Source organism: Plectrocnemia conspersa, unplaced genomic scaffold (assembly GCF_051122295.1).
Source record: "Plectrocnemia conspersa isolate PC_06_02 unplaced genomic scaffold, ASM5112229v1 ptg000007l, whole genome shotgun sequence".
NCBI lineage: Eukaryota > Metazoa > Arthropoda > Insecta > Trichoptera > Polycentropodidae > Plectrocnemia > Plectrocnemia conspersa.
This window is the reverse complement of record NW_028277171.1, coordinates 7,112,227-7,125,888: the sequence shown is the minus strand read 5'-3', so window position 1 is coordinate 7,125,888 and position 13,662 is coordinate 7,112,227. Positions and strand designations below refer to the sequence as shown.

The window sequence follows — 13,662 nt, the reverse complement described above, 5'->3', positions numbered from 1 at the left end:
CACCAAACTATCTACCACAAATCAAGACCTTGCAGATTTAATACTATATTTAAAATATATATTTTTATTTTACTTTTAGTTTCTTGACAAAAGCAATGAAAGTCTCAAAGACAATAAATTCTATTTTTTAACACGTTTTTTTATATATTATATTATAATTATAAAAGAAAGTGAACAAATATTATTTTAATCTTGGTAATAAATGTTCTATTATGATCCATTCATTTCTATAATAAAGAAGAATAATGGGATACGCATGTGTGATGTGTGTGAAATAAAAGTGTTGATATTACATTTTTGGTGGACGTAGTTAAGCAACAGTCGAGTTTCATATTACGTATCAAGTACGCTACTTCAAAATGTGTACATTTAAAATCAAAATAAGTTATTTTAAAGCTTTGTTAATTCTAAAGATAATGAATTATGACATGATATACGACGCTTAGCCGCACTGTGCGGGTGGGGGTCCGAAATATCCCCAGAACTGAACTGAAGGGCTTTAAGTTACTAATCCGCGACCGAATTGGCGCCGATGAATAATGAGTCTCAAATAAATAAATTATCCAGTCAAAGCTCCAACAACGGCCAGATCCGATTTCACAAGGCGATAATTAAACATAACTGACAAATTGTTATTAATGGACGCCTCGGTGACGTTTCGTCAATTCGTTTCAACGGTACAACGAGACGTTTATTATAACTGTATTTTTAACCCATTCGACTGTGACATTAAAAACAATACAATGCGACGCTTTAATTAAACCGTTTCATTTATTAATCGCTTTGAAAGTGAATCCATAAATACATTTTCAGTTAATGCCAGCTAATAAATAAGGTATAAATGGGTATTGAAGTAAAATATAATTCATAAATAAAGATTCATTTGCGTAATGGTTCATAAGCGAGCTAATCACTTGACTGAATAATAAATTTATGTTGAAAATAAATTATATTTTTAATTATGCATGTACATAGTACACTCACTACAAATATAAAACATTAAAATTAAAGTTAAAAATGCAACACATACAAATTAAACGTAATTACATATTATTATAGAAGTTTTATTATGTACGTGATGTGTATCATTCTTAACAATTTCCCAAAGTTATATTACGGTCCAGATGCTGGGTGCTATTTATGCGTGAGAGTTTGTTTAGCTGGTAGTTCGTTCGAGTATTTTTATGATAATGGTATATATTTTATTAATATATTATATATGGCATTGCTTCAAAATTATTATTAAAATATAAATATATACAGGATAAATTTTCATAAAACATTATTCAACCCACTCTCTCATCTCAATTTCATCCTCGGCATGACGTTTCATACAATTTCAGAGCTTAACTTTCTCTACTCTCGCATATGGAATGACACATTCACAACCCACATGTTAAACCTTAAAGTTCAACGCGCGGATTTTTAACCGCGCCGTTAACGGGTTAAGCGCTTTCAGTGTTAACTGCGTGCCTTATCACTGAGAGTTTATTGTTTCAAACCACACATTTTTTCAGCGTTTAAACGAATAGAATTAAAACACATGATAAATGTAAATATAAAAATATTTTTTTTTGTCTTTCGTCAAAAATTTGCATAGGAAATTTTCACAGGGCCGTATTTTGCATGCAAATTTTTAACGAATAAATAAAATAAAACAAATTGTTTGCTCTCAGCTTGTATCAGGTTTTTGAAAGGGCAATGAAATTTAATTATGGACTTTTACGCGTCGCTTAATTTAAATTTTAATAGGGACCCTCGAACGCGTCCAATTGATCGTATGAAATAAATTAAAGCAACCGCGACCCTCAAATGTTTATTAAAACAAACCACAGATAGGCGTTTTTTTAATGAATTCGTGTATCGATACAATGCGTCACAGATTTTTTTTTTAAATAATAAATACGGGTAAAAACGCTTAACTCAACAGTATCAAAGGTACTATTATTCTGTATTTTGTCGTAAATATAAAATAACATTACTAATACACACAATTACAAAATTATTTTATATTTTTAATACAAATAATATGTATTTTTTAAACGTTGAAAGAAAACATTGCCTTTAAAATATATTGCTTAAAACGGTTTTATAATATTTTGCGTTTAATTGTATAATCTGTGTTATTTTGCCGGATTAAACTATTACACTTCCCAAAAAGATTCTGTTACTAAGAAGGTCGATTTATAATAATACACAATTTGATATTATTTAAAAATTCATTGCAATAATATTGTCAATTTGAAACATAAAAAAAAATATCTGTGGGGACTGATGTAAGTTGGCTACCCTGGAGCTACGCGATTCTCTGGCAACACTGAGAGACTTGTTTTTAGGAACTCGACGAAAGAACAACTGCCCCGTAATCATAACGATTTTATAACTTAATGTTTATTTAACCATATATAAATCTTCTGCAGCAGCTAATCTGAGTCCTATTGCCAAACCAGCGACTACCTATTCGCTAAATTTCTAATTTCTAAATATTCTATTATTAAACTATAGTGGAGTATATTATTGTTGAAAATGGCATTGAAACTTGCGATTTTTAAAATATAGCTTGGAGCTTTCAATTAATATTATATTCTGGTAAAAAATATATAATTGCCTATAACACAAAATATAAACTTGCTATTATATTTTTAATATAAAATATAAAAAAATAGCATCCTATTTAGTTTAATTTGTAAAATAAAAACTAGTTAAGCATTGTCAGTTTGATGATATTAAACATTTTTAAATATAAATAGTATTTTTAAAAGATAAATCTTGTTATTAAATGTAACCTGTGTTAAACATGATAATAATAGCTTGTATTTATAGTATAAAATTCTATGCCTATAATCATGTATATAATACATACATATGTGTATGTTTGCAAACTACTTCTACATCGTTTCAATTAGGAATATGAAATATTAGATTTAGTTATTGGTTGTAAGTAATAAGTTTTGTCTTGTTATAATAACCAAGAAAAAATAACAAGCGCCTAATATTAAATAAATTAATAGCGAAAGAACAGGAAACTTATTTTCTTAGTACCTTATTTATTTGAAGCAATCGAAAATATATTGATTAAGCCCAACACAAAAAAACACTTTACATATATGACATAAATAATATATCAGTTGGCTGGATTGACCGGCAGGTAATAATTCAGTTACTGATCGACCAGTTGTGGTGGATCGTGAAGAAATGACCGTAAGTTGATGGTCGATTGCCGCGTAAATGGTTTATTTTAATAAAATGCCGTAAACGAATCAATTGACCACTTGGGATAAAAGCTATTTTGATATTTAGGAACAAAATATAATTTTTTCGATTTTTACTAAGCCCTCATTTTAAAATTATAATTTCATGATACATGAATCCGTTTAGATTGTGCAATATACTAAAGTTTTAAGTCAAAACACTGCTACTAAGCGTAAATAATGCAAATAGTTTGCTGTCGTGGCTCGAGCCCGCGGCTTCTGAGTTACAAGTCTAGACCTTTCATACTACCTTTCGAATACATGACACTCATTTTTAACTATTTTAATGTTTACAATTGTGCTGTTTTAATAATAAGAAAACAACTAATATATTACTTACTATTTAAAGAAAAAAAACAATATTTTTTATAATTAAAGTCAACGAAAAAAAATTAAATTTGTGCTCTTAAAGCAAAATGTTTTTCGGAAATATTTTAACTTTTACCTTTAAGGGAAAGTCGAGTGTCTGACTTATTATGACGTGCGATATTGACCCTCACAGAAATGTATCAGGGTTAAGGGACCAGCGAAAACACTTCATCACAAACAATAGTATCCAATTTGAAACCGTTACGGTATTAGAACGTTATTGTGGAAAATTCCTGCTTTGTTGGTCCAATCATCTTGACCATAACGGTAGTATTAGTAGAAATGTCTCAAATAAAAAAATTGCGTCTGTTTTATTTGTAATTAATGTAGCTACGCCACATATTTAAATTAGTTTTTATGGTGTGAAAATAAAAATAAAATAAATATTTTTCAGCAATAAAAATACTATTTTTACTTCATAGTTTCCAACGACAAAAAATCAGAGCAACGCCGGAAATTTCCGTTAGTTCATAACCACCGATTAAAAAACGAGATCTTTCTTGAAAAATTACCTAATGAATCAAGTAAAATTACCGTGAAACTTTACATATAAATCGAGTAATTTAACTTTGTATAAAATATATTAGTCTATTTATAAAAATAAAAAAAAATAATGCATAATTTAACTATGGTTAATAATAAAGCAATTTAGTACAGAGTTTTGAGCTTTAAATTACTTTAAAAATAATTTAAAAGCCTTTTCATGCCGATATTAATATAAATTGCATATTGCAAAATGATGCAATTTAGTTTATAATGGATGGAAGTACGTAGCTTTACGTGCCCGTATTAATTATAACTTATTGCTGGTACGTTTTAAAAGCACCTCTACCCGAACAATGGACCGTGCTGTTTAAAAATATTACTTTAATGTGTAGTATTTCAATAGGAATTTTACGAGGTAATGTAAGAAGGTTGCCATAATGTGAACGTATAAAGTTCTTAAGACTTTATGGTGGTATAATATAACTTTTTAATATTATTAAATTATATCAACATTTTTATTTCACAATGTCGATCAAGGATCGCATTTTGAAACGTATTTATAATACAATTATATCTTCAACAGATAAGCATTTATCTTACAACTTCTCAAGCTGTCTCGAGTTCAAAAGTTGAACTTATGTCGTGACCAACATCTAACAACAGATTCTCGAACAAAACGCCATTCTTCCACTTACTCATAGCTGCATGAAGGCTAAAAAATTTTGCATCGATGAGCAAATCTATTTATTTTTAGTATACTCTATTACGTAATGATCTAACCTACACTATAGTGCGTGTTACATAACGCGATGCACAAACGATATGTGAGAAAAATGCTAACTTTTGAAATATATCCAAAATGACGCAACGTTAATTAGAATTTGTTTAGCTTTCGGCGTTCTTGTTGCCTTTCCACGGTACAAGAAACAAAGTGAGGCCATTAAAAGGAGTGAAGCAGGGCACTGTTTGCCCTCTTTTCGTGTAAATAAATTACTGAAAAGTTTTTTTCGTTTTCGGTCGACATATTAAAAAAACGACCGCAAATTTACTCCATTTTCTCCCACAACTTCAAAAATCGCACCGCAATCCAAAAATCACGATTCATAATTTTTTTACTATTTTAAACACATTATTTAGAATAAAAATTGACTCACTATTTTATTGCAGCAGAAGTTGGTAGATCATATCTGAAAAAATAATAAAAAAAACTTATTAATATAAATATAGTTAAATAATATTTACAGTGCTTTTTCCAATGATTTGCTGAAAATATATCAGTAAATAGCATTAAAATAAAAAAAAATCAATTCTAGATGTAATATTAGTATTCACCTTAAATATTATTGAAGATTAGTATACTTTTTAAAAATGTAAGATAATAATATATTGTAAGAAAGAGTCGTTTTTATCAATAAATTTGACTAAGGTTCACTTTGAATTCCATTATAAAATTAAAATATGTTTACGTAAATTGTAAATGCTATAGAAATATTCTCTAGACTTTGTATCTTTACTTTTCGAATAAATCTCTTATATAATACAGGATACCGTGCTATGTGTAAGGTAATTTATCCCTTTGTGTGCGTACATAAATTTTGTATTATATGAATCGCATGTCAAATACATATTTACGCAAATACATACGATTAGTACCTATGATATACACATTTTTGTTGTAATTTAATTTCACCGCCCCTGGCATGTGCCCTTTTACACATACGCCCCAGAATCGGAATACAAATAAGACGTCAGATGAAGGCGTGCGTGAACGACGAACAAATTTCATCTAGGATTTTCTTTTATATGTAAAAGTATAGGTATATTTACGTATAGAGACGATGTCGTGACAATTGCCTATTAAGGCGCGGTTCGATGGAAGACATGGTTTGAAAAAAGAGAGACATTGGTATAAAAACAAGTAAAGATAAACGCACGTATAGTAATCGATAATACATGGTGCTACAAAAACATATTTATCTTATATTAATTATTTATAAATATTATAATTTGTTGCCCCTCACTGTACATATTACATAAGCGAATATATCAAGTTGCCACAAGATAGGGCTACTACGATTACAAGGCAATCTAGTGACCGAGTTGGAGCGCATGAATGAAGCCTTATTTGCATGATGTGATTCAATCAAGGATAAACAGTCGATTTTCACAGGTGAATCTTAACCCCTTCGCCGCCGTACCATGATCAGATAGTGATATAATTTATGCCATTAAACAAGATGCACTTTACAGTTGATGCTTTTTTGGGTTAGATTCTATGATATTTTTAACACACTACCTTTCTCTTATGTAATGAAAATTTTCATCATGTAAGATATAAGAGCAAATCTTGATATCATTAAAAAAAACAATGAAACAACTTGCGTAAGATATTTGATATTATTTTATAAAGTGTAAGATTAAAGCCGTTATGATATTATGACCTACTATAATGTAGTAACTAGTAATACAAAAAAAAACAGGGAATTTCAATAGGATTGTCCCAGATAATACTTGAGTGTATAATGGTAGTGTAAATAAATACAAACTCTATCCTATATCAGTGTTATGTGTAATTCCTGACATTCCGCAGACATTTGGGCGATCCTAATGTTAAGAGTTTTGTTTTTTTGACATATACGTACACTTTTTTTTAAGATCTCAATTTGTGTAATAATTTATTATTAAATATAATAAGCACACACTACTTATGAATTATTTATATATTAGTTTGATATTATGCAACAATATCTTTCCTAAATATGAAGATATGCAGATATGCCACCTCGTGTAAATGAAATCATAATAAATCATAGCAAGAAAATGTGCGAAATTACTCAATATATTATTGTTTTATGGATCAAACTTATTTTGTAAGAGTAAGAGGATTCAAAACATAAAAACTCCTATGCAATTAAAATAAAAAAATAAGCAAGTTATCTTATAATATGTAATATATTCTTTAAAATATTTAGACACAATTTTTTTCACTACATCTATGATTCTCTCTTAGCTTAAATTATTTTCATGCAGGCATATTCAAAACTATCAACTCCTTAATGTAAATAGCCTTAGATCTTTTACAAGTAAGGCAGAGTTAAAGTGAATAGACATTTTATAAAAATATTTTACAAAATTGGTTTAAATTTTGAGTTTGATTTACTACTATTTATACGACTCTTACTCATAAGCATGTAAAGTTATTTTTGTGAAGCTTACTTTCCTGATTCTTGTATTCACCGATTACAAAGAAATTTCAGCGGTTTGAAAGGTCTTACGATGCAGTAATCGGTTCGTTTTATTTTAGTTCCGGGTCTGGATTTTTGACAACATAACGTAAACAATGAATCTGTTTACTAATCTTTGTCTGATTAAGACCTTGTGAATCCAATAAAATTTTAATCGCTCTTTGACCTTCGCTTTAGACGCGGTTTTTCGGCATTTGTGAAATTAATTAATTAACTAAGATTACCTATTCAAATTGAAATCTATTCATGAAACGTTTCAAGCAAACTTATCGCAGAAGCATTCCTTATTATTCGATATTTACGACGTGGAAGTAATACGACCCAAACAATGCTCAAGGTTCACAAAGACAATTGGCCAAGCGATCTAAAAGCACTTAACCGAAAACAAGAAAAAGGTAAACTAGACGCCGGTGTAATGATAAGGCATTTTTGGCGAAGATAACCACAGGAATTTATGATTTTTCGGGTCGTTAAGCCGGTGCAAGGCACGTCTGCGAAGGTTCAGATAACGACCGTTGCCCAATGAAGCGTATGTACCACCGCAGTATATATTGTCACCGTAGATACTAATAGCTTTCCTTGGGCACCTTTGATACTTTACACCTACCATGAAAGAGACTCTCCTTATGACTCGAGAAATCAAGAGATAAAACTAGACATTCTTGAAATTTTTGTAAAGCACTTTCAATATCATGTTAGATACAGCAGCGTTTCTCAAACTTAAAAGATGATTAATGTAGAAAAGCAATAAAAAGTATGCCAAACAAGAATCATATCAAATGATTATATATGCAATATATGTAGAATAATAAGCTGTTTTCAGCTGCATGATTTAAAAAAAATATTTACTACATCTAAATCATATTTCTTATCTTCTGCTTTATTAAAATACTCATTAGTATTTATTATAAAATATATAAAACATAATTTACCATTTTGAAACAAGTTAATATCATGGGTATTTAATTAAAAAATCGTTTAAATTTTAATAAATTGTTTATGTATTAAATCAAAAAGATGCTAGGTTTTTTTTAACATTTTTTTAATTAAAAGGCTAGTGTCATTAAAAATGAAGGTATATATTTGATAAAAAGTCTCTTTTGTGAAAAGTAAATTAAAATTTAATATGACTGTATGGTTTCCTTCTTTTAATATTTATATCAATAAAAACGTAAAGGTGAATTTTAACTTGAACATACAAGCAAAAATATGAACTAATATCATCTATCTTAAATTATGAGAGAGCTGCAATTGTAAGAAAAATATAATAAACCTAAGTAAACCTAATCTGCAATGCTCGATTGAAATTTTAATTAAATAATAATCACAAATTCCGATCTCCTGGACATGATGGTAATTGAAAAATACCAAGATTCAAATGGGTTTCGAACCCAGGTATTTCAGATCAATAGTCAACGACTTACCACTCGTCTAATATTAGTGGAAAAATATTGTAATCAACAAAACATCAAATGATGTTTTTCTGTGAAAGTGATAGTATCCACAAAAATTAAAATAATAAAAAATAGCACGAGAATAACACATTGTATAGATAATGAAAATTTTAAGATTTTTCTCAAGACCGATACATTTTCTTTTATGGTTTTGAGCTGCGGTCTAGCTTAGAAAACGCTGATATATAGTTTAGTTACCGTAGCACGGGGCAAGGGCAATCACGGAGAAAACACACACTCTGATTGAGCTAAATTAATTTTGCACATCTGGCGCCGAGTCGCGGCTTTATATGGTTACCGAGAATTCTGCCGAAGCACTTCCCACGGAAACGTCTTCGCAGAAAACCCCTATATCCTTTATATGTATGTATATGCGTGTCATCTTGATAGCAATTAAAGCGAAATGACCATAGTTGGTTTATATCGCTGAACACAGCTGCAAACTGCGTCTAAGTTTTATTGCCTTGCAATTTAAACTTCTTGAAATGTAGTTTAGTTGTATTAATTAAAAAATAAAATAATGAGAAGAGTCAATAAAAAATTGAGAAAAGTTAAATATATTATAATTTCGGTTATAACAGAATCAACGTAGAGTTAAAAAACTTTAAAAATGTCTACACAGTTTCACAAAATAATAAAAAAATGTTTTAGAAAATTCATTCAGTGAAAGAAGCAGTCAAAAGTAAATTAAATTAATATTTCACAAAACATTTTGTGTTAGATAAATACCAAAATTATTTATTAGTTTACAAAAATTAAATATGATACATTAAAAAAATATAATTAATACATAATAATCTTACTTTATTTTAACTATTGTGCACGACATAACACATGCATTAGTTAAGCAGATAAAACTTTGTTACAAGATTACAGATAAAGGTAGTGATAGTAGTATTAAACAAATATACGTTTAATAATATAAACTTTGCTTGAAAATATGTAATATTTAGATGTTTTTAATAATAAATTGAAATATACATATATTTAATACTATAAAAAAGATAATTCATAAGTAGCTATGTAGAAGAAAATTAGTATTGATAAGGGAATATTGTAAGGGAGTACAATATATATTATTTATTAGTTAAGGTTGAGATAATCCGCAAAAGTAAACATTTAACTGTTTTTCTAGAGGGTAATAAAAAAACATAATTGTGCTATAAGACACAAATAATAATTTTTAATTAATATTATTATTTATATAAAACGCAATTTGTTTTCAAGTAATAAATATACTACTCACTGAACTGCTTGCATCGTTTTTTTATGACATAAAATATACCTACCATATTTCGTATAATAAACACATCGAAACAAATCCTAATTTAGTTCTTCAATTTGGAACAATGATCGCATCATCGTAAAAACCGTTATTTATGTCGATATTCAACGTAAACGAATTTATGGCGAGAGCCGCGTTCCCCCAAAATAGCCCATGCATCTTTATTATATTGTATAATAAAGCCTTTTATATTGACTCGAACGTATAAATTTTAATATTGAAATAAAAAGTAACCGATATATTTCATAATAAATTTAGAGCAAAAATTCAAGGATATAAGATCCAAAAAGTAATGTCTCGCATTAAACTAACAAGATTTTCGGCGAGAAAACGACGTTCAAGTTTCGCTTTGGGAAATTGAGGGTGGAGAAGAAAAATATCTTCAGTATCGGGTCCGTACCCTTTTGGGGTTTTACAGGACATTAAGCAGTCTTAGGTTTTACTGAGAAAAATAGGTTATGGCGTTAATAAGCGACTACGGTACTATGAGAAGAGTCTGAAATTACAGCCGGTCGTTAAGGCCCTGCGGAAGATTTAAATTAACCGAATCGGTTATTTTGACTGCGGTCGGTTAACCGGATCGGTTCGGCTGGATGCTTCTGATAAAATTCAACCGTTGCACCAGAGTTTAATTTATTATTTTACAGTCGGAGATATTGCAAGATGTGGTCAAGGCGAACCTTGAATAATATAAAACGAAGAAAGTCGTTTTTTTACACATGTACATATGAGAACTGATCGAAAAGTTTCCGAATTTTAAATTAACGTATCAATGCGATATCATTTGCCAAGTTTTCTAACGTATATGGAAGGGGTTCGCATACACTCAAGGGGTGCGACAAATAAGGGAAGTATGACATATTGAACGCGTTCGAAAAGTTGAATTCCTGTAAGAAAAGTTTGAAATATTGAAAGAGGCAATCTCTCACAGAAAGAGGCAATCAAATACATTTTTTCTAAATTTAGAAATATAATACTATCAAAATGGTTCGTTGAATATTAAAAGAAAAATAGATCGTGGTCCCTATATATTTAAAATTTTAAAATATCAGAGTTAAAGACCTTAAAATTATTATTTAAGATTTTAAAATGCCTATCATGATTAGGGATTGCAATACCAGTAATACCGCTATTAGGGCAAAAATTTACCTTTGTTACTACCGGTTTTACAAAATGAAATACCGGTAGTACGGAATTGTTTTTTTTTTAAATCGATATTTTTGATATGTGTCAATATAAAAGGAATAAATTTTCTTTATCTCAGATAATTCTAACGGTACTAAGCAGTTCCCAACAAGTCTGTTATGTAACAGAGATTTGGGACTAAAATAGTTGTATTTACGTATTTGTTATTCTAAATTATTTACATAATTAATTAATTAATATGAATACAAACAAATTAGTATAGAAGAAATCAATAATCAATCTAAAATAAATATAATTGAGATATCTTAAATAAATATTAAATGTGCAATAATTAAATTAAAATAATATAAATAAATCACATAAATATTACAATAATCGATCATTTAAATGTTTTTAAAAAAAATATGGCAACAAATTTTCAATTTTCAACACACTCCTTTTTATTCCTTCAGATAATTGTAACTGACAAAAAATAATTAGTAATATGTTTTATTAGAATAAATTGGCAAATGGTGCTCTTGCCTCTGATATAAAAATTTAGGAGGCACTCAGAAGCGGTCGATCAAAGACGATGTTGTCCTAGATTGTTCCAAAAGAAGAATGATTTGGCGCCCGTATTTCTCAAAATATTATTTTTATAATTAATAAGTGTTTTACTTATTAGTTATTGTAAATAAAAAATTGTAATTAAAAAATTAAATATATAGAAATCAATAAACGTTTTGAATCGTGCGAGCAGTACTCGGATTTTTTAATCATGCAAATAAAAAAATGTCAATACCGGTTTAATAAGTCTTATTTTGTATAAAAATATTGATTTAAAGTTATATAAAGGTAGTGTTATAAGTTCAATGTTGCAATAAGATTTACGGTCTCTCGAGTGAAGGACGAAAAGATGGAATGCTGTCTCGAGAGCAAGAGGACCTCGGGTGAGTGCAATGAAGTCTTTTCCATCTTTAGCAAACTGGTTTACTGGATTCAGTACTCTTGACTTGAAATTGAAGTCAAGTTCTAACCATCTTGCAAACAGCTTCGGACAATGGCGATTCGACGATTCACGTTAAATACGCGTTTTTATAATAAAATTGATGTGATTCTTAAATACAAATAAAATATTTTATATATACCGTATACTGTTACGTTGTTGTTTAAATTCGTTTTTAAAATATTGCTATCTTAGATATATGGCTACGTAGGAGTAAATTTATGGGATTATAAGCTACTTAACTCAACATGAAATTTAGCGTTGGCCCTTATTTAGTTTAATAAAATAAGTGAACTTGAACTAACCTAAGTCAATTTAGTTTATCATAATTTAAATTACAAAAAGTGAAATAAAAATTATTTTAAAACTTTTTTCAGCTCATACAAATTCATAACACAAAATCGGTTAACGGTTCGTCAAACAGCATAAAAATAAAAAGCAAAAACTCATGCGAATGCAAGCGAAAGACGGACAACTGATAAAAATGTTTACACTGTTCAGAGCCGTGTTTAAAAAGTAACTTATTCTTGCCTATTATTCAAAAAATATTCGCTGAAAAGCATTCAAATCGTTATAAACGTATTTGTGTGTGTATGAACATGTATATGTATAACGTAATCGAATCGGATGCCAAAGTCGTTGCTGAACTCATTTTACCTTTTCAGCACATCTAACAATTCGCAATCAATTATTTCAATTGATTTATCTTCATTTTCCACATTACACAATGCGAATGCGGACAACAGACGCGGAATCGTAGAAATGATTAATCTGCCTTGGAAACCGAACAGTACTTGATGCTGGATATAAATGTATATACATGGAGAAAGGGAAAGGTATGCACAAAGAATCAAAACGAAAATTAACTTTTGATGTGCGGATAAAAGGGCAAATTGTTTTGTGTAAGCCATCTTAAAGTGACATCTGTCATTAAATGGATGACTTACTTTGTAACAGTAGCAGTTATTAAGTAAGCTTATTAGACACCACAACATAGTGGTATTTTATTTGCCTTCTACGGTTATTGGGATAAAATATATACACCACATCTAAGCCTGATAGTAGCTGTTTTTGTAGCGTTTTACGGTCATAATATTACGATTCACGATTACCATTCAGATTTTCACACAGGTATAAAATGCATACATATGACTCTTTTTTTAAACTTATATATTAATATCATAATTAAAAATAACTGTAATATCAGGGTATGAAAATTATATCTTATATTTTTTATATATTACTCCTTGTAGTGTGTGGCAATAAGAAAAAGCAACTTAATATCAATTTATTTACTTATACATTTTATTTTGTAGCAACACTGTTTTGATTAAAAATAAGAATTTATTCGAATATATTTTGGCGGCCAAAATGTGTCACACGTTCAGAAAATAACAAAATGGCACAACTTCAATAACGCGGCGAGTCAGCGAGATAATGG

The 13,662-nt window shown here is 29.1% G+C and overlaps 1 protein-coding gene across 2 annotated transcripts in view; it reads right to left on the bottom strand.

Annotated features, from left to right (window-relative positions):
* Pgant9 (polypeptide N-acetylgalactosaminyltransferase 9) overlaps positions 1–13,662 on the bottom strand; it is a 205,282-nt gene that overhangs the window by 143,258 nt on the left and 48,362 nt on the right. For both annotated transcript variants that reach the window (XM_088188849.1, XM_088188850.1), the window contains exon 2: positions 5,261–5,293. The gene's annotated coding sequence lies outside the window, so the exon portion shown is untranslated. The remainder of the gene's footprint in view (positions 1–5,260; positions 5,294–13,662) is intronic.